The 19,701-nt window shown below is 42.0% G+C and overlaps 2 long non-coding RNA genes across 3 annotated transcripts in view; one reads left to right on the plus strand and one right to left on the minus strand.

Annotated features, from left to right (window-relative positions):
- Positions 1-19,701, minus strand: part of LOC311433715 — a 690,320-nt gene that overhangs the window by 320,511 nt on the left and 350,108 nt on the right. The gene's annotated exons all lie outside the window — the stretch shown is intronic.
- LOC311434682 overlaps positions 1-19,701 on the plus strand; it is a 32,388-nt gene that overhangs the window by 6,247 nt on the left and 6,440 nt on the right. Inside the window, exons 2-3 of one of the 2 annotated variants that reach the window (XR_014691641.1) lie at positions 770-857; positions 11,620-12,195. This is a non-coding gene — a long non-coding RNA (uncharacterized lncRNA). Of the gene's footprint in view, positions 1-769; positions 858-11,619; positions 12,196-19,701 lie in introns of those variants that run through there. The other variant, XR_014691640.1, reaches the window with a different exon arrangement.

Raw genomic sequence — 19,701 nt, forward strand, 5'->3', positions numbered from 1 at the left:
AAGAAAACACATTTAGCAAATTTTCTAGCAATAAAATATAGAGAATAACACTACCATATCTCACTGAGTACTGAAAGGACTATTTTAGTTCGTGCTTATGCAGCGGTAAGACAACACAAAAGTCATTTTTAAGTCCTAACAGTTACCCCTGGTGACAGTTTGATAAGAAATCTCATACAAGTTCTTCCTGATGTTCACAAGATCTCCAGGCACTTTGCAAGCTGAAGTGGAATCAGTCTAAATCAGAAATAATTTTGTTCACAACATTTTTGCTTAGGTACAAATATGAAGCTCATTAAAGTTAATAATAATAACAATGGATCCACTAAATTTCTTGGGCTTTGACTCAAGTTACATGAATTACATTTTATCTGCTATTTACAGTCAGTCAGTCTGAGAGTTGATTAAGTCTGTTGCCATTTGCTAGCCAGAAGCTCAGCAGTCACTAACTGTGGCTTACTTAACCCTCCATATGAAGAAGATACAGTGTCTGTTACAACTGTGAGCTGCTTTTGTTCTAGTTCCTAATTTCCTAACTTGACCCTTGCTGAACATGACAAAGAAAAAGGAGGAAGGAAACAAAACAAAACAAAACAAACACACACACACACACAAAAGCAAGCAAGCAAGCAAACAAACAAACAAAAAAAACTTTGTAACAGAGATGAAATCTCAGGTGTATGTCAAGGTTTCTGCACTGAATTTAAAGTATTGGCCAGCATGATTCCCATTGTTTCTGTTTTGTGTCTGATGATATCTCTTCTCTCAGATAACTAGGTCAAGAGGGAATGACTTCAAGATGTGCAAGGGGAGGTTCCAGTTAGAAATTATGAGACATTTCTTCTCAGAAAGAGTGGGTAGGTATTGGAATGGGTTGCCCAGGGAAGTGATGGAGTCACTGTCCCTGGAGGTGTTTAAGGAAAGGTTGGACATGGTGCTTAGGGACATGGTTTACTGGGTGATATTGATGGTAGGGGAATAGTGGGACCAGATGATCTTGGAGGTCTTTTGTAACCTTAATGATTCTATGATGCTATGATAATTTCAAAATCTACTCAATTCCTCAGACATATTTTATTGGATATCAAAGACAGTGATTCTGCATAGCTGTGGTGTTGTCTCTTATATCATTTACTTCTTTCAGTGATACATTTTCTAATGAACATTTCATTTAATTTCTTCTTCCATCTTCATTTCTTTTCCAGTTTATGTTGTATAGTGACTTATGCTAATATAATGGATAAAACTGGCTGCTTTGCTTCTAACACCATCTTTCTATCCCTCCACTTCTAGAAGATATGCAGATATGCAGATAAACACATATGAAACACACATGGGGGGTTGAGGAGAAGGGGGGTAGGAGTATGTGTACACACAAAAAATTCATCTACCCATCTGCATGAAACACACTAAATAGAAACATCAAAAAACTGTAAGGCACTGAAGTGAAAGTAAATTTAAAGATACTGGTTCAAACAACTCTCACATGCAGGGCATGCTTCATAAACTGCAGATAGGTTTCCTGAATAAAATATGAGGCCATGTAGCTCCATGACTACCTTGGTTAGTTAAAAGAAAAAGAAAAAAAAAAAAAAAAAAAAAGAAAATTTGTAAATAAACCATACACTATCTCCAAAGGGATAAACAAAATAGCCAGCAGTGACAGCATTTGCTTTTCATGTGTGCAAATACAAGGCTTAACAAATGTCAGCTTCTCATTTGCAAATTAAGATGTAAAGAAAATGTCTGTGACAGTACATGCAACAGTTCATATTTGAAGTTTGGCACAGCGAACTGGCAGCCACAGAGGAACTGCAGTTGCCTAATCCTTTCTTTCTGCCTTCCAGCTACTGGCGAGTAGGGTGGAATTTAATAAATATGTGATGAGGAAAGGCTGTGAAAGGTTGGCATATCTTCTCCTCTGCAAGGACTCATCTTCAGAGATAATTAACTAGGTGACAATATACAATGTGCCATTAATAAGAGCATTCAAATCATTTCTAGACTTAAGTACAATTTTAAGCCGCTTATCAGATTTTCATTTCTGAATCCATTCAGCTGTCAGGCTTACATTCTGGCTCTTTATTGAAGCTCACATGGGAATCCAAACCTTCTAATTTTCTATACAGATTCATTTCAGAATCAATTAGAGCTGGTGGCAGCCTTGTCCCTGTGTACTAAGGGGATTAGCTGGGCACTTGCTCAGCTGAAGCTACCTTTGAATGTACATTCAACCCTCTATCAAGAAAGAGTTTTTTGTTGTTGTTGTTGTTGTTTTTTTTCTTTCCCCCCCCAGAGGATTCTGAAGCAATTGAAGTACTGAAACCAACAGATGGCAGATAATCACTGGAATGGTCTTCAATTTTGTAAGGAAAGGCAAAATGATATCTGTCTGTCTCCTAGTTAGGATTTTGTGCTGTACAAAAGAGAGAGGAGAGGAGAGGAGAGGAGAGGAGAGGAGAGGAGAGGAGAGGAGAGGAGAGGAGAGGAGAGGAGAGGAGAGGAGAGGAGAGGAGAGGAGAGGAGAGGAGAGGAGAGGAGAGGAGAGGAGAGGAGAGGAGAGGAGAGGAGAGGAGAGGAGAGGAGAGGAGAGGAGAGGAGAGGAGAGGAGAGGAGAGGAGAGGAGAGGAGAGGAGAGGAGAGGAGAGGAGAGGAGAGGAGAGGAGAGGAGAGGAGAGGAGAGGAGAGGAGAGGAGAGGAGAGGAGAAGCTGGCAAAGAAAAAGGATAAAAACTTGGTAGAGTAAAAAGGAAGAAGACGGAAGAGGAAGAGACAAGGGAAAGGGGAAGGGGAAGGGGAAGGGGAAAGGGAGAAATGAAACGTGACTCTTCTGATTGTCTCTTAATCTCAAAACACTCACTGACACAAGAACTTCCAAAGGTTTCCCTTATACATTTAGCCTTGGTATTCATCAGATGTGACATATTTTTGTTTTTGACTTTTGGCCATCCTTCCACCCACATATTATTAACTTCAGTATTACTTGCTTTACCAATTTCAGCTTGCTATTCTGAAACACATTACTTTAGTCTTCTGGTAAACACTACAGAAGATAAAATGATTTGGAACTGTTGCCCACCCTTTTCTGTTTCCAAATAACCTTGACTTTATTCCATTACTCAAAGTTTTGACAAAATATTTTGGTAGTTTGTGTACCAGGGTCTTTATGCATAAGGCAACATTTGTGAATGATTATTATGCCCCTCAAAATTATAAAATTCTTTTTAATTCTTTCTCAGAGCCTCATTCTATACATGTCTTGGTTATTAGAAGGTGGTTTAAAGTTCACTTGCAAAATCAGACAACATCATAATTAAGGAGCCTAAGAACAACTTGCATGTTATAACAAGTAATTTTACCAGTGTTTACATGAATAACAAAGAAAAAAATATTTAAGGAAATAAAATACCTTTACAATAATGCATTTTAATGTGACATAGCTTCACAGTGAAGGTTATGAACACAGAAGGTGACTTTCCTAGTCCTGAGAGCTCTAAGAACCACAAGACTCATAGATTTCATATAGACAACCTTCAAGATGAGTTTGGAAAATGATAGATTATTAAAGTTAGTGATATATTTTAAATTTGAAGATTGTTCTAATCTCTACTGTTAAATACCTACATCCCTGTTTTATTTATTTATTTATTTATTTATTTATTATTTCTCTAAGAATCTTTCTTATTCCTAACCATCTCACATGAACAATGGTGAGATTGCTACATTCAGATAAAATATTTTTTTCTAAATCAAGACATAGAAACATACAGAGTCCATACACATATTTTTATGCTGATCTTTGTTAAAAGTTTTTATTATCTATATTCTCATAACTCTTGAAGGAAAAATAAGAGACCTAGTAAATAGGTATATTTAGTAGTATTACTCAAAACATCTCTTAAATTCTCCACATTTTCATAGCTGTCATTTCTGAGCTAATAAGATTTAATTTGTTCAGTACAAATAAGAATGTATATTGAGGTGTGATTTTGTTATATTATATGAATGAGAAAACACAAAGAAAATATAGTTAATGCATTATTCATACAATAATAGATGAACATTATTAATGCAGTAAGGATAAATCATACACACATAATGGTATGTCAAGAGTAAGATAGTACTGAAATGCCTGTATTCCCAGTGTTACAATTTTGAATAATTTTGATATTCAGAGATTTAGACATACAATTTTTGCAGTGCCTTAAATATATATAATAATAATTTTGGATATTACTTCCCAGTGGAATGCTTTATTCTTACCATTCAATTCTGCAACACTCAATTTAAATTAATATGTCAGTATGCTGAATTTCATACTTTATATAGCAGCATCTGCAAAATTTTCTCACATAGAAATGTGAAACAAAATGTAGTCACATGTGTAAGCTTCAGCTGCTATAAATAGTCATAGGTCTCTTAATTTCAATAAAACCATTTCATATTTTCTCAGGAACAGATCTATTATGTTCATTAAAGGTGACAGAGTAACAATCCTTGAGACGGAAAATATGTATTATCAAGTACATCTAGCCAAGAAGGGCAATCCACAGAAAGCTAGCTCAGCAAACCAACAAAATAATGCATTCTGCCTGTGTGAGGGAGTATAAGTGCATATTTATGTAAAATAAAAAACTGACAAGGATTCCTGTTTCTATAAAACAAAATGAGTAATCCCATTCTTAGCATGTACAGACGTTAAAAAGAAAAGAAATGAACACAAACAAAGAATAACTCCTGCAACTGTTCCCCTTATTCAGTGATACAGTATGTAATGATTTTGTTTTGGCTGTTGAAGTCATTTGCAATGGATTTAAACTCAAGCAAGTAGATAAGGCATATTCTTACTTTATAAAATATCCTCAAAAAAAAAAAAAAAAAAAAAGTATTTACAATTACTTTATATTTAGGACAGTGAAGCATGACTGAAGAATACATTTGAAATACTATTTATAGATTTCCACACATCAATTTGAGAAAGAAACCAAAGGCCTAGAAATTAGTTATTTACTTTTTATGTTCAACTAGAAAGAGCAAACAACCTAGCTAAGGAAATTTTTCAGTGATAGATATAGAAGAGTTGCAAGAACCAAGAAGAACTCTGAAATTAGTAACATGAGAAGAAAACACAGAAATTCATCTTGAAAAACTGCAAGCTCAAGAAACTGTGAAGGGATAAACCAAACCCTACAAAGACTGAAATGGCAGGAACACCTGGAAAGCATTAACTCTGGGAATAGTGGGTAGCCAATTAGACACCCATTTCCTACAAGAAATATTGTTGTGGAAAAGTAATAGTAATAATAAAAAAAGCTAATGCAGTGTTTGGACTGTTCATGAATTGTCAAATTACTTGACAAAGCAAAGATATAGCACAACTTCTGTTTCTAAGGCGGTAGTGTGATTTTACCTAAAGCAGTATGTTCAGCTCTGGGCATCACATTTCCATAAAGATGAAGACAAACTGGCAGGAGTTCAGTGAGCTGTACAAAATAAATATAAAATTAAAAATAAAAATAAAATAAAATCAGTGGGCTAAAGTGAATAACTTATGATGAATGATTCAAGGAGCTAACTAGAGGTCTGGCCACCTAAAATGGCATTCTCCCTGACAAGATAAAATGCCTTTGAATGCCATTCACCTTGTACTCGTTTCCTGAAAACCTTCCTTCTACCATCATCAGGTCTCTCTCTATAAAAGCTTATTGAAGCAACAACTAAGGAACCTTGCAGCTGTAGTGAAAAAAAAAAAAAAAAAAGTATGTTGCAACAGAGAAATCACTATTACTAGCATAATAAATTAGCTCAATGAAAGTAAAAAAAAAAAAAAAAAAAGAGGAAAGAAATAGTAAACTGTGCAAAAGAAAAACAGTTTAAGGGGCACTATGTTATTTAAATAGCTTTCAGAAACAATTTAATGCAAAGTCACAGAAATGATACATTAGGAAGAGTCCCAGAAAGAACAGTTCCACAGAATCACCTATGCTTTTTTTTCTAGGGTTCTAGGGTAGGTGGGAGAAATAGGCTGTAATATATTTTGCCATTTCCCAATGTGAGAAAAAAAAAATCCTCTCACCATTTTTCTGTAATTTTTATCAAGGAGACACAGCTTCCAGTATTAAACATGTTTATGTAGATAACATATCAACATAAATACAGATAGTTATAGTAATCTACTATAGAACCACAGAGAGTAAAGACAAAGAGGATAGGAACAAGCTTCCTCTGGACCAAGTCCAGAGGAATGGTCACATCCTCAAGTCCAGAGGATGGTCACAAAGATGGTTAAGGGGCGGGAGCACCTCTCCTATGAAAACAGGCTGAGGGATTTGGGATGGTTCAGCCTGGAGAATAGAAGGCTCTGGGGAAACCTTACAGCAGCCTTCCAGTACCTACAGGGGACCTACAGGAAAGATGGGAAGGGACCCTTTGTCAACGAGTTGAGTGATAAGACTCAGAAGTAATGACTTCAAACTAAAGGAGGGTAGGTTTAATATTAGCTATAAGAAGGAAATTCTTTACTCTGAGGGTGGTGAGGAATGGCCAGGTTGGTTGGGGCTTTGAGCAACCTGGTGTAGTGGGAGGTGTCCCGGCTCATGGCAGGGTGGTTGGAACTGGATAGTTATAAGGTCTTCTCCAATCCAAACCATTCTATGATTCTATGATCCTATGATTTTATCAACTTTGCTGAAAATGCTAATTAAGACTTTTTAAAGGTACAATATGACATATTACCTCAATTACTCCTTAACAATCCTGATTTGATTTACTAACACTAGATACTATTTTCTGCATTTCACGTCATTCATCATATGCAGATTTTTTGTGCAATCTTTCAGCAGATTTCAGATAATACAGTGGTAGTTCCAGTGCCTATTTCCAAATTTCCAGACTAAGTCAAATATTTCTCCTTTGGGTTTCCATGACTCAGTCTCATTCCTGCCATTCCCCATCCCCAGCATTATTTAGATGGGTAGTTCTTTCTTTTTTTTCTTTTCTTTTTTTTTTTTTTTTTGGTGGTGAGTAGGAAAAAAAATAATAAATATACACAAAGGATAGATAGCTTGCTATTCTTTCCTGTGTAGTGTGCTGTGGTAGTATACACTTATAAGAAACAACAATTGTAAAATCTTTGCAGAGCTTGCATGTCTTGGGATATGTTAGCAAAGAAATCTTCAGGGCTTTGAGCTATTAAATGTTAATACCAGTTTATATAGCACGTCTGGACTGAGGTTTTTCTCACATCTAACTTGCTTAAGCTTAGTTATTTTAAGAGATAATGCAATTACACACCTGTGAAAAGGATATTGTAATTTGAAGTATCAACTTAATATAACTATTGTAATAGCTTTCTTTCACACCTTTTCATTATTATTGTATATTCTTTATTTGGAACTGGTGAGTTTTACACATCACTATCAGATACAAACTGCACTTGGTAGTTTGTCATTTACCTGATTTAAAAAAAAATACTATTTTATTTTATTTTATTTTGGAGAACTACCTTTCACTGTCATAAGAAATTGTCTTCAGGTCTTCCTTACACACAGCTATTTCAAGTTAAATAACTTGCCTCCATTTGTTTTCAATAGAATTAATTTTCATTAGGATTCATCAGTTGTGGTGGTTTTACCGTGCTGGGCAGCTAAACCCCACAACCGCTCTCTTGCTCCTCCTCCTTTAGATGAGGAGGGAGAGAAGTAAAGCAAAGAACAACTCACGGGTTGAGATAAGGATAATTTAATTAAAGGAAAATAATTATAATAATTAAATAAAGACTACCATGAACTAAACAATTTACCTAAGGGGAAATAAAAAGGGAAAGGGGAAAAGGGAGGGGAAAAGGAAAAATAAAAAGAAGGGAGGAAAACAAACAAGCAAAATAAATGAAGGCTATATGGAAGTGCAGAGGAAAGAAATTGCTCTCTAGTTCCCACAAATGAGCAATGATTGACCATGTCCTTGAAGCAAGGCCTCAACGCATGCAGCCGGTGTTCGAGAGGAGGACCGACATTTTCTCAACGAGAGCCCACCCCTCCCCTCTTCTTCCTGTTTCCACCTTTTATTGCTGAGTGTGACACCACATGGTATGGAATATCCCTTTGGTTGGTTTAGGTCAGCTGCCCTAGTGATGTTTCTCTTCTCACTTTTTGCCCACCCCCTAGGAGGGTTAGAGAAAGGCCCAATGCTGTGCCACCGCTGCTCAGCAGTAGACACAACACTGGTGTGATAACACTGCTGTTCCAGCTACAAGTACAGAGTACGGCACTGTATAGGCTGCTGCCAGGAAAGTTAACATTCCAGCCAGACCCAGTACATCAGTATGTGTCATTAAGTGTCCAACTATCCAATCATCTCCATTTTCATAATGAAAAAAATATTTTTGACTCACCATTTCTGTATTGCATGAGGAAGGACAATTTACATTTCTTATTATTTCTTTCAATTACATTCTTACTTTTTATGAAAAAAAGGCATGAATTCCTGTTATTAGTGTCACATATGCATCTTTCAAGATAATATCGTAAGAGATGACCTATAATTTTATACATCAGTAAAAAAAATACTAAATTATTTTCTCTTATTGTCATGAATATAGTAAATTAAAGTGTTTTTACTAATCTTTGCAAAATGTTTTCAGTAAGTTATTTTAAATTGAGTATAATGTCTCCTATATATTTAATAGTCCTGTAAAAGTTACTGAAGATACTTTGTGATTTTAAATTATATTCTATGATCTTATTATCATTACAACTTTTGCTACTAAAAAGGCATTGTAAAGTAAATCATATCATTCAAAATTTATCCATTCATAATCACCACTGCATAACTTTTTATTGTTTAAAGGATATTTTTGTATCAGCATCATTTGCAATCCATTGCATTCATAAGCAATTCGTCTCATTCTTACAACACAGGCAAATTCCATATTATTTTATTGATCTCCATTGTGAAATAGTTCACAGGACATGCTAACAGGGCTGGCTTGGCAGTTAGTGCAGGCAGTTTGTGTGGGGCAGTTCAAGCGGGGCAGGGAGGAGAACCTAGACTTTGCCATGGTGGGCACCTGTCGCAGCGGTCAGTCCAAGGTGGCAACCCAAACAGAGGAAATGCTGCCTCTCTGGGCTCATGTGGGCACCCAGGTGGATCCTCTGAGGGGGGAGGTGGCAGTCCAGACAGGTGACTGTGGGGAACTCCGGAATCTGGAGGCCCATCTGGGCCATGAGGGAGGAGAGCGCTGTCACGGGTGCAGGTGTGCTCTGCTTCAGGGACTCCTCGAGCAGGTGGCTGGGCTGCAGCAAGAAATCGGCAGCCTGAGGGAGTCTCCGGGAGTGACAGATATGTGTCAGAGACGTTAGGAAGGCTCTGCCATGACTCATTAGACCGGAGGACTACTATCCTCTCATAGTCATTCAGGTTGGATCCCAGGAAGCTGCTATTAGAAAAATGAAGAATATTAAAAAGGACTTTGCATCCCTGGGGAGGTTGTTGAGGGGATTGGGGGTGCAGGTAGTGTTCTCCTCTGTCCTCCCACTGGGTGACTGGGATGCAGATAGAAGGAGCAGAACAGAACAGGTAAATGACTGGCTGAGGGGGTGGTGTCTGGACCAAGGATTTGGGTATTTTGATCTTGGGCCATCCTTTGAGAGGCTGGGTATGTGGGCTACTGACAGGCACCACCTAAGCAAGTGAGGTGCAAGTGTGTTGGGGAGCAAGCTCTCTGGGCTGATTACCAGGGCTTTAAACTAGGTTTGATGGGGGAAGGGAGGGGAGCTAAAGGTGACAGAGAAGGGCTGGGGGAAGTCGTCACTACTGTCACTGTTGAAGACAGGGAAAAACTTCTGAGCTCTCCCATAGGATTGTCTGAGGGCTCCTCAAAGAAGGTAGTGTTCCCAATCCCCCAGCCAGAATCTTCTTCTTACATTCCCCCAGGGGTAACTGTACCTGCTGCTTCCCTAAAGTGCCCGTACACCAATGCACGCAGCATGCGAAATAAACAGGATGAGCTCGAGATCTGTGTTCGGTTGTGGGGCCACGATCTCGTTGAGATCACTGAGACGTGGTGGGACAGCTCGCATGACTGGAACGCTGTCATCGAGGGCTATGTCCTCTTTAGGAAAGACAGGCTGGGGAAGCGAGGGGGTGGGGTTGCCCTTTATGTGAGGGAGCAATTAGAGTGTACCCAGCTCCAGCTGGGGGAGGGTAAAGGACAAGTGGAGAGCTTGTGGGTAAGAATTAAGGGGTGGGCTGGTATGGGAGACACAGTGGTGGGGGTCTACTACAGGTCTCCAGATCAGGAGGAGGAAGTCAATGAGGCCTTCTTCGAGCAGCTGCTAGTAGCCTCACAGTCATGAGCGCTGGTCCTCATGGGGGACTTCAATTACCCAGACATCTGCTGGGTAAGCAACTTGGCCAGGCACGAGCAGTCCAAACAGTTCCTACAATGCGTTGAGGATAATTTTCTGACAGAGGTGGTGGAGGAGCCGACGAGGTGTGGGGTGCTCCTGGACTTCATTCTTTCCAATAGGGATGGCCTTGTTAGGGATGTGAAGGTTGGGGGCAGCTTGGGATGCAGCGACCATGTGATGGTGGAGTTCCAGATGGAACTAGGCAAAGGAAATAAGGCTAAAAGCAGGATTGCTACCCTAGACTTTCGAAGAGCCAACTTCGACCTCTTCCGGGACCTGCTTAGGAGTATCTCATGGGATAGGTTACTAGAAGTCAAGGGTGCTTGTGACAGCTGGGCTACATTTAAGAAGCACTTCTTAAAGTGCTTCTTAAAGCCAGGGGAGTTTTAGGTTAGATGTTAGGAAGAACTTCTTTACAGAAAGGGTTGTGAGGCATTGGAACAGGCTGCCCAGGGAAGTGGTGGAGTCACCATCCCTGGAAGTCTTCAAAAGACGCTTAGATGTAGAGCTTAGGGATATGGTTTAGTGGAGGGCTGTTAGCGTTAGGTTGGAGGTTGGACTCGATGACCTTGAGGTCTCTTCCAACCTAGAAAATTCTGTGATTCTGTGATTCTTCCATGCTCAGGATCGGTGCATCCCGAAGAATAGGAAATCGGGGAAGGGGAGCAGGAAACCCACGTGGATGAGCAAGGAGCTCATCAAGAAAATCAAAAGGAAGAGGATAGTCTATGAAATGTGGAAAAAGGGCCTGTCCTCTTGGGAGGAGTATAGATGTGTTGTCAGGGCCTGCAGGGACATGACGAGGAAGGCTAAAGCCCACCTAGAGATGAGGCTTGCGAAAGGGATAAAAGATAATAAGAAGGGTTTTTTCAAGTATGTAAACAGCAAGAGGAAGACTAGGGATAATGTGGGTCCCTTGCTGAATGAGGGGCGTGTCCTGGTCACGGGAGACGCTGAGAAGGCAGAGATACTGAATGCTTTCTTTGCTTCAGTCTTTGCTTCAGGGACACTCCCCCAGGATTCCTTGCCCTTGGCACTAGGACAAAGGGTCTGGTAAATGGAGGGCTCCTCCCGGTGGACGTGAGAGTGGTTCGGGAGCGTCTGACTGGGCTCAACACACACAAATCCATGGGTCCCAATGGGATGCGTCCACTTGTGCTAAGGGAGTTGGCAGATGTGATCACCGAACTGCTCTCTATCATCTTTGAAAGGTCCTGGAGAATGGGTAAGGTGCCTGAAGACTGGAGGATAGCCAATATCACTCTGGTCTTCAAGAAGGGCAGGAAGGAGGATCTGGGAAACTACAGGCCTGTCAGTCTCACCTCTGTCCCTGGAAAGGTATTGGAGCAGCTTGTTCTGGATGCCATCTCTAAGCAATTGGAAGAGAAGAAGGTTATGAGGAGTAGTCAGCATGGATTCACCAAGGGGAAGTTGTGCGCGACCAACCTCGTTGCCTTCTATGATGGCATCACCAGCTGGGTGATGGGGGAAGAGAGGTGGATGTCATCTACCTTGACTTTAGCAAGGCTTTCAATACTGTCTCCCATGACATCCTACTAGCAAAGCTGAGAAAGTGTGGGATAGATGAGTGGATGGCAAGGTGGGTTGAGAACTGGCTGACTGGCTGAGCTCAGAGGGTGGTGATCGGCGGAGCAGAGTCTGGCTGGAGGCCTGTGACTAGCGGTGCTCCCCAGGGGTCGGTGCTGGGTCCGGTCTTGTTCAACATCTTCATCGACAACCTTGATGAGGGAATAGTGTCTGCCCTCAGCAAGTATGCCAATGACACAAAGCTGGGAGGAGTGGCTGACATGCCAGAAGGCTGTGCTGCCATTCAGCGAGACCTGGACCAACTGGAGAATTGGGCAGGAAGAAACCAAATGAGATTTAATAAGGGCAAGTGTAGAGTCCTGCACCTGGGAAGGAACAGGAAGTATCAGTATCAGTACCTGAAGTATCAGTACAGGCTGGGGGACGACCTGCTGGAGACGAGCTCTGACAAAAAGGACCTGGGGGTCATGGTGGATGACAGGTTGACCATGAGCCAGCACTGTGCCCTTGTGGCCAAGAGGGCTAATGGCAGCCTAGCGTGCATTAAAAGGAGCTTGGCCAGTAGGTCAAGGGAGGTGATCCTCCCCCTCTGCTCTGCCCTGGTCAGACCTCACCTGGAGTACTGTGTCCAGTTCTGGGCTCCCCAGTACAAGAAAGACAGGGATCTCCTGGAAAGAGTCCAGCGGAGGGCCACAAAGCAGGAGGGCCTGGAGCATCTTCCCTATGAAGAAAGGCTGAGAGACCTGGGTCTGTTCAGCCTGGAGAAGAGAAGACTGAGAGGGGATCTCCTCAATGTATATAAATATCTGAGGGGTGGGGGACAGAAGGATGTAGCAAACCTCTTCTCAGTGGTTTGTGGGGATAGGACAAGGGGCAATGGCTGCAAGTTAAAGCACAGGAAGTTCTGCACTGACATGTGAAAGAACTTCTTCACGGTGAGGGTGATGGAGCATTGGAACAGGCTGCCTAGGGAGGTTGTGGAGTCTCCTTCTCTGAAGATATCCAAGGCCTGTCTGGATGCCTACCTGGGCAGCCTCCTCTGAGGAACCTGCTTTGGCAGGGGGGTTGGACCCGATGATCTTTCGAGGTCCCTTCCAACCCCTATAGTTCTGTGATTCTGTGATTCATCCTAAGATTCATATTCATATTCCTGATATTTGTTTAACTAGCATACATTTGCCAAAAAAAAAAAAATAATAATCTAGTTTTGACATAAACATTTCACATAATTCTTCTACAACATTCTTATGAATTTGCCCCAATTGATAATTATGATACTTTAAAAATATGCATTTTATTTACACTTTGAATGTTTTCAAGTCCATACTGTTTGGAGACATGAAGGTGCCATAGGAATAGTTAAATTTATTCCCATTTATTTTGATTTTCTTTGAGTCAACTAATTTATGACAAAGAAAAGAAAACATTACAGAGCTCTGTTTCAATACTGCCAGTTAAAGAATTGTTTGAGTAGATTTTTGTTTTCCATTTTATTATTTACATTTCAACTGCTGTAAAACACGTATGACAAAAAAATACTGAACATCATGTTAATCCAAAAGGTTTCCATTCAGCTAATGTAACATCATGTTCCTGCTTAGTAGGCAGTTGGATATAGTTACAGATTATTATTTTTTTTTTTTTTTCTGCTAATTATTCTGGAAGGTAGAGCATGTATGCTGCACATCTTCATTTTTTCACTATAATGTATATAATGAATTTTGCTTCAATGAATTTTCCGGTATAGATTCATTATGTAAAGCCCTTAACATGAGAATTATGCAAAGCCCTTAACATGAGATTTATCTGCAGCTTCCAAAACCATAGTTTTCCAAGCTTGGACTCTCTTTATATCAACAATGAATTAATTTGTCTGTGAAATATGTTCATCTGATTCGTGTCAGTATGGAACAATGCTAGGGCCATATGGTATGATGAATGTGACCTTCTATCTTACATACCCTTGTATAAGCATAAGTCTAAGAAAAACAGAGTGGTTAATGTATATAGTTCTTGTATCTTGCAAAAGAATGTTTTAGCAATTCGTGTCAATAGAGAGCTTGAAGGGAAATGTATTCGTAGGCTTTTCCTTGAAGTCTCTGATATCTGGGGGGGTTCAGAATAACTGCAAACTATTATGACTATTGCATGGGACACTATGCAAGTCTCTGATATCTGGCCAGAAGATTAAGGAGACAGGGAGAGCTGAAGAACAACTAAAAGACAAAGTTTGCAGGGGACACTGCAGAAGTCTCTGACATACAGCCAAGTTGGACAAAGGAGAAGGACAAGAGAGAGGAAGACTTCAGCACGAGAGACCCCCAGAGGCCCCCTGAGGGACCACCAGAGACTGATACGCATGCTCCAGTAGGAGGGTTTGGATTCTGGAAACTAATTATAATAACCCTGTTTATTTTAGAAGTAGTAATGAATATGTATTAGATAGGAGCATAAAAATCAGCTGCTTGATGTAACTGGTGTGCGTCTTGGTGGAGCAGAGACTCCCGGCATACCCAGCGCTGTTTGCTTACCTCTGTTCCTTTAATAAATTGTAAACTTTGATTATAGTCCTATTTTGAAGACTGAGCCATTTATTACATTTATGAATTTAACTGTCTAATAAAGAAATGGTAAAACAGTAGAAAATGGACTCTAGCAACTAATAATTGAAAATAAATTTCTGATTCAACATATTTTTCCATTTCAAATATTAAAACTTAGATTTTTAATTCAGTTTCTTATTTGCCAATAATAGTTTTTGTTTGCTTGCTTTGTTTTGTGTTTTGTTGTATTTTTCTTTAGCTTTTCTTCTGTGTTTTTTTGATTGTTAACATTTTTATTAGGACTAAACAGCTAATGCTTAGGCTGCCAGTTTACGATTCGGTATTTATACTGTGTTACCGTGGCCTGAATCTGTCATTTTTTTATACCCTAACTGCAGTATAGTTAGTTGTCTGTGAAAGGGCAGTTACCTAACAATCACTTGTGTCAACAACTGTGACCAGACAAATTAAATGGGATGCACTTTTAAAAGAATGAGATGCAATGTATGATCTGCTTTTTCACTTGTATATTGGTAGGGCAAGTAGAGAAGAGTTTAGAACAGAGAAAGATGATTGTTTCTGTTGGGAGAGTAGATTGACTACACCTGTACAGCAGCACTAGTGAAGATGTATACTCCAACCATACTGTAAGATAAAGAAGCATACACTCCTTCATGTCTCCATATCTGAAGGGAGGAAGCTAGGCAACTGGCAGAAAAGACATCTACTACACTTTCCCAGAGTGCCAGGTGGATGGGCCACCTGGGTTGGGACAACCCAGAGTGCCACCTGGGATGGGACAACCTTGACAACATGTACAGACTGGGCGACGAGATGCTGGAGAGCAGCCCTGCAGAGAGGGATCTGTGGGCTGTGGTTGACAGAAAGCTGAATATGAACTAGCAGTGTGCCCAGGCAACCAGGAGGGCCAGCTGTATCCTGGGGTGCATCAAGCACAGCATTGCTAGTTGGTCGAGGGAGGTGATTGTCCCGCTCTACTCTGCTCTGGTGCGGCCTCAGCTTGAGTACTGTGTGCAGTTCCGGACACCACGGTACAAAAAGGACATTAAACTGTTGGGAAGTGTCCAAAGGAGGCTGATGAAGATAGTGAAGGTCCTAGAGGGGAAGACGTATGATGAGCAGCTGAGGCCTATTCAGCCTGGAGAGAAGGAGGCTGAGGGGGGACCTCATCGTGGTCTACAACTTCCTTGCAAGGAGGAATGGAGAGACAGGTGACCTATTTGTTCTCTGTAAACACCAGTGATAGGACCCATGGGAATGGTGTTAAGCTGAGGCAGGGGAAGTTTAGGCTGGACATCAGGAAGATGTTCTTCACAGAGAGGGTGGTTGCACACTGGAACAGGCTCCCCAGGGATGTAGTCACTGCACAATGCCTGTCTGAATTTAAAAAGTGATTGGACTGTGCACTTAGTAACATGGTCTAAACTCTTGGATAGACTTGTGTGGTGCCGGGAGTTGGACTTGATGATCCTTATGGGTCCCTTCCAACTTGGGATATTCTATGATTCTAGTTGTTCCTTAAACAGTTCTTCAAAGCTTCAGTGAATAGATTACGTATCTAAATGTTTGGCTCTTCACTCCAACTGAATCAGAGATTTTTAGGTTGTTGCTAATGTCCTTTTCTTGTTAGGGTTATGTATCCTTGTTACCATGCGGCGCCTGTTCTCCCTTGCAAGTCTTCTGTGGAGTTTCAACTGATACGTTAGTGATAAAAATTTACAGTAAAAGCAAGGACTCAGGCTCAGATAGGTTAAAGGAAGCAATAAAAAGGGGAAAAACAGAGCACTGAATCTTTTATAGATTTTCATAATACGCATAGCATGTCAATAGAGAATTTACATTAGAGTACTTGTTTTCCTTCCTTAAAGCTAGACATGTCTATTTTTCATTCTGTATCTGTTGAACAGACTTGGTAAGGGCAAAACTTACACAAAAGACTTCTAGATTATTTGACAACACTGATTTGAGTATATGAGCTCTTTCCTCTTCATTTATTGTATACCAGTGTATCTAATATCAATTAAAAAATGTAACCTGTAATATTCCTTTAAATTAAGAGATTTGAGAAATGGTGGTTTCAATCTTAATGGTTTTATGAAAAAAGCCTAACAGATCTTTCTTTTCATCTAAGTGGTTTTATTCATACTTATAATTTATTCACATCTAAATTCATCCTTTATGTCCCAGGACATCTTCCCAAGGACAAAAATTCTAAATTTTAAAAGATAACAATGATTTTCCATAGGTTTGAATTTTTTTTTTTTATTATTATTTTTTTACCATAGCGTCATATTTCAGACCACTTATAGTAGCTGTTGAATAACATCATTTCTACTTAAATAAAAACACTACCCACTGCTTTAGCAGAATCACTTTTCAGATGAAATTTACAACTGCATCACTTATCACAGCAAGAAATCCATTTTACTAAAAATAATAGAAAGGGACACACTTTGTATAACAGTTAATTTGAATCAAGTGAATTCAAAATGTCTGTGAAGAAGTCTTGTATAATTACACGGAGGATAAGGCAATGGCCCAGCTGAAGTGCATCTACACCAATGCACGCAGCATGGGTAACAAACAGGAGGAGCTGGAAGCCATCGTGCGGCAGGCAGGCTACGACTTGGTTGCCATCACGGAGACGTGGTGGGACCAGTCTCATGACTGGAGTGCTGCAATGCCTGGCTATAAGCTCTATAGAAGGGACAGGCAGCATAGAAGGGGTGGTGGTGTGGCTCTCTATATTAGAGAGTCTTTCGAGGCTGTAGAACTCGAGGTTGGGAATGACAAGGTCGAGTCCCTTTGGGTTAGGATTGGCAGGGACAACAAGGCTAGTGTCCTGGTCGGGGTCTGCTATAGACCGCCGAACCAGGATGAGGAGACGGATGAGGAATTCTACAGGCAGCTGACAGAGGTTGCAACATCATCAGCTCTTGTACTCGTGGGGGACTTCAACTTCCCTGACGTATCCTGGAAGCACAACACAGCCCTGAGAAAGCAGTCTAGGAGGTTTCTGGAGAGCGTGGAAGATAGCTTCCTGACACAGCTGGTTAGTGAGCCTACCAGGGGAGGTGCCCCGCTAGACCTTCTCTTCACAAACAGAGAAGGACTGGTGGAGGACGTGATCGTCGGGAGCTGTCTAGGGCAGAGTGACCACGCAATGGTGGAGTTCACTATTCTTGGCGAGGCCAGGAAGGGGACCAGTAAAACCGCTGTATTGGACTTTCGGAGGGCTGACTTTGAGCTGCTCAGGACATTGGTTGGTGGAGTCCCTTGGGAGGCGGTTCTGAAGGGCAGAGGGGTCCAGGAAGGCTGGGCGCTCTTCAAGAGGGAAGTCTTAATGGCGCAGGAACGGTCTGTTCCCACGTGCCCAAAGACGAGCTGGCGGGGAAGAAGACCGGCCTGGCTCAACAGAGAATTGTGGCTTGATCTTAGGAGGAAAAAGAGGGTTTATAAGCTTTGGAAAAGTGGGCAGGCCACTAAGGAGGACTTTAAAGAAGTAGCGAGGCTGTGCAGGGACAAAATTAGGAAGGCCAAAGCTCATCTGGAGCTCAATCTGGCTACTGCCGTTAAAGATAACAAAAAACGTTTCTATAAATACATCAACACAAAAAGGAGGACTAAGGAGAATCTCCATCCTTTACTGGATGCGGGGGGAAACTTAGTTACAAGAGATGAGGAAAAGGCGGAGGTGCTCAATGCCTTCTTTGCCTCAGTCTTTAGCGGCAATACCGGATGTTCTCTGGATACCCAGTACCCTGAGCTGGTGGAAGGGGATGGGGAGCAGGATGTGGCCCTCATTATCCATGAAGAACTGGTTGGTGACCTACTACGGCACTTAGATGTGCACAAGTCGATGGGGCCAGATGGGATCCACCCAAGGGTACTGAGGGAACTGGCAGAGGAGCTGGCCCAGCCACTGTCCATCATTTATCAACAGTCCTGGCTATCGGGGGAGGTCCCAATCGACTGGCGGCTAGCAAACGTGACGCCCATCTACAAGAAGGGCCGGAGGGCAGACCCAGGAAACTACAGGCCTGTCAGTTTGACCTCAGTGCCAGGAAAGCTCATGGAGCAGATCCTCCTGAGAGTCATCATGCAGCACTTGAAGGGGAAGCAGGCGATCAGGCCCAGTCAGCATGGCTTTATGAAAGGCAGGTCATGCCTGACGAACCTGATCTCCTTCTATGACAGAGTGACGCGCTGGGTGGATGAGGGAAAGGCTGTGGATGTGGTCTACCTTGACTTCAGCAAGGCTTTTGACACCGTCTCCCACAGCATTCTCCTCAAGAAACTGGCTGCTCTTGGCTTGGACTGGCGCACGCTTCGTTGGGTTAGAAACTGGCTGGATAGCCGGGCCCAAAGAGTCGTGGTGAATGGAGCCAAGTCCAGTTGGAGGCCAGTCACTAGTGGCGTCCCCCAGGGCTCGGTGCTGGGGCCGGTCCTCTTTAATATCTTCATCGATGATCTGGACGAGGGCATCGAGTGCACCCTCAGTAAGTTCGCAGATGACACCAAGTTAGGTGCGTGTGTCGATCTGCTTGAGGGTAGGAAAGCTCTGCAGGAGGATCTGGATAGGCTGGACCGATGGGCTGAGGTCAACTGCATGAAGTTTAACAAGGCCAAGTGCCGGGTCCTGCACCTGGGGCGCAATAACCCCAAGCAGAGCTACAGGCTGGGAGAGGAATGGTTGGAAAGCTGCCAGGCAGAGAAGGACCTGGGAGTGATGGTGGACAGTCGGCTGAATATGAGCCAGCAGTGTGCTCAGGTGGCCAAGAAGGCCAACGGCATCCTGGCTTGTATTAGGAACAGCGTGACCAGCAGGGCTAGGGAGGTGATCGTCCCCCTGTACTCAGCTCTGGTGAGGCCGCACCTCGAGTACTGTGTTCAGTTTTGGGCCCCTCGCTACAAGAAGGACATCGAGGTGCTTGAGCGGGTGCAGAGAAGGGCGACGAAGCTGGTGAGGGGCCTGGAGAACAAGTCCTACGAGGAGCGGCTGAGGGAGCTGGGCTTGTTCAGCCTGGAGAAGAGGAGGCTCAGGGGCGACCTTATTGCTCTTTACAGATACCTTAAAGGAGGCTGTAGAGAGGTGGGGGTTGGCCTGTTCTCCCACGTGCCTGGTGACAGGACGAGGGGGAATGGGCTTAAGTTGAGCCAGGGGAGTTTTAGGTTAGATGT

Source organism: Aythya ferina (assembly GCF_964211825.1).
Source record: "Aythya ferina genome assembly, chromosome: 3".
NCBI lineage: Eukaryota > Metazoa > Chordata > Aves > Anseriformes > Anatidae > Aythya > Aythya ferina.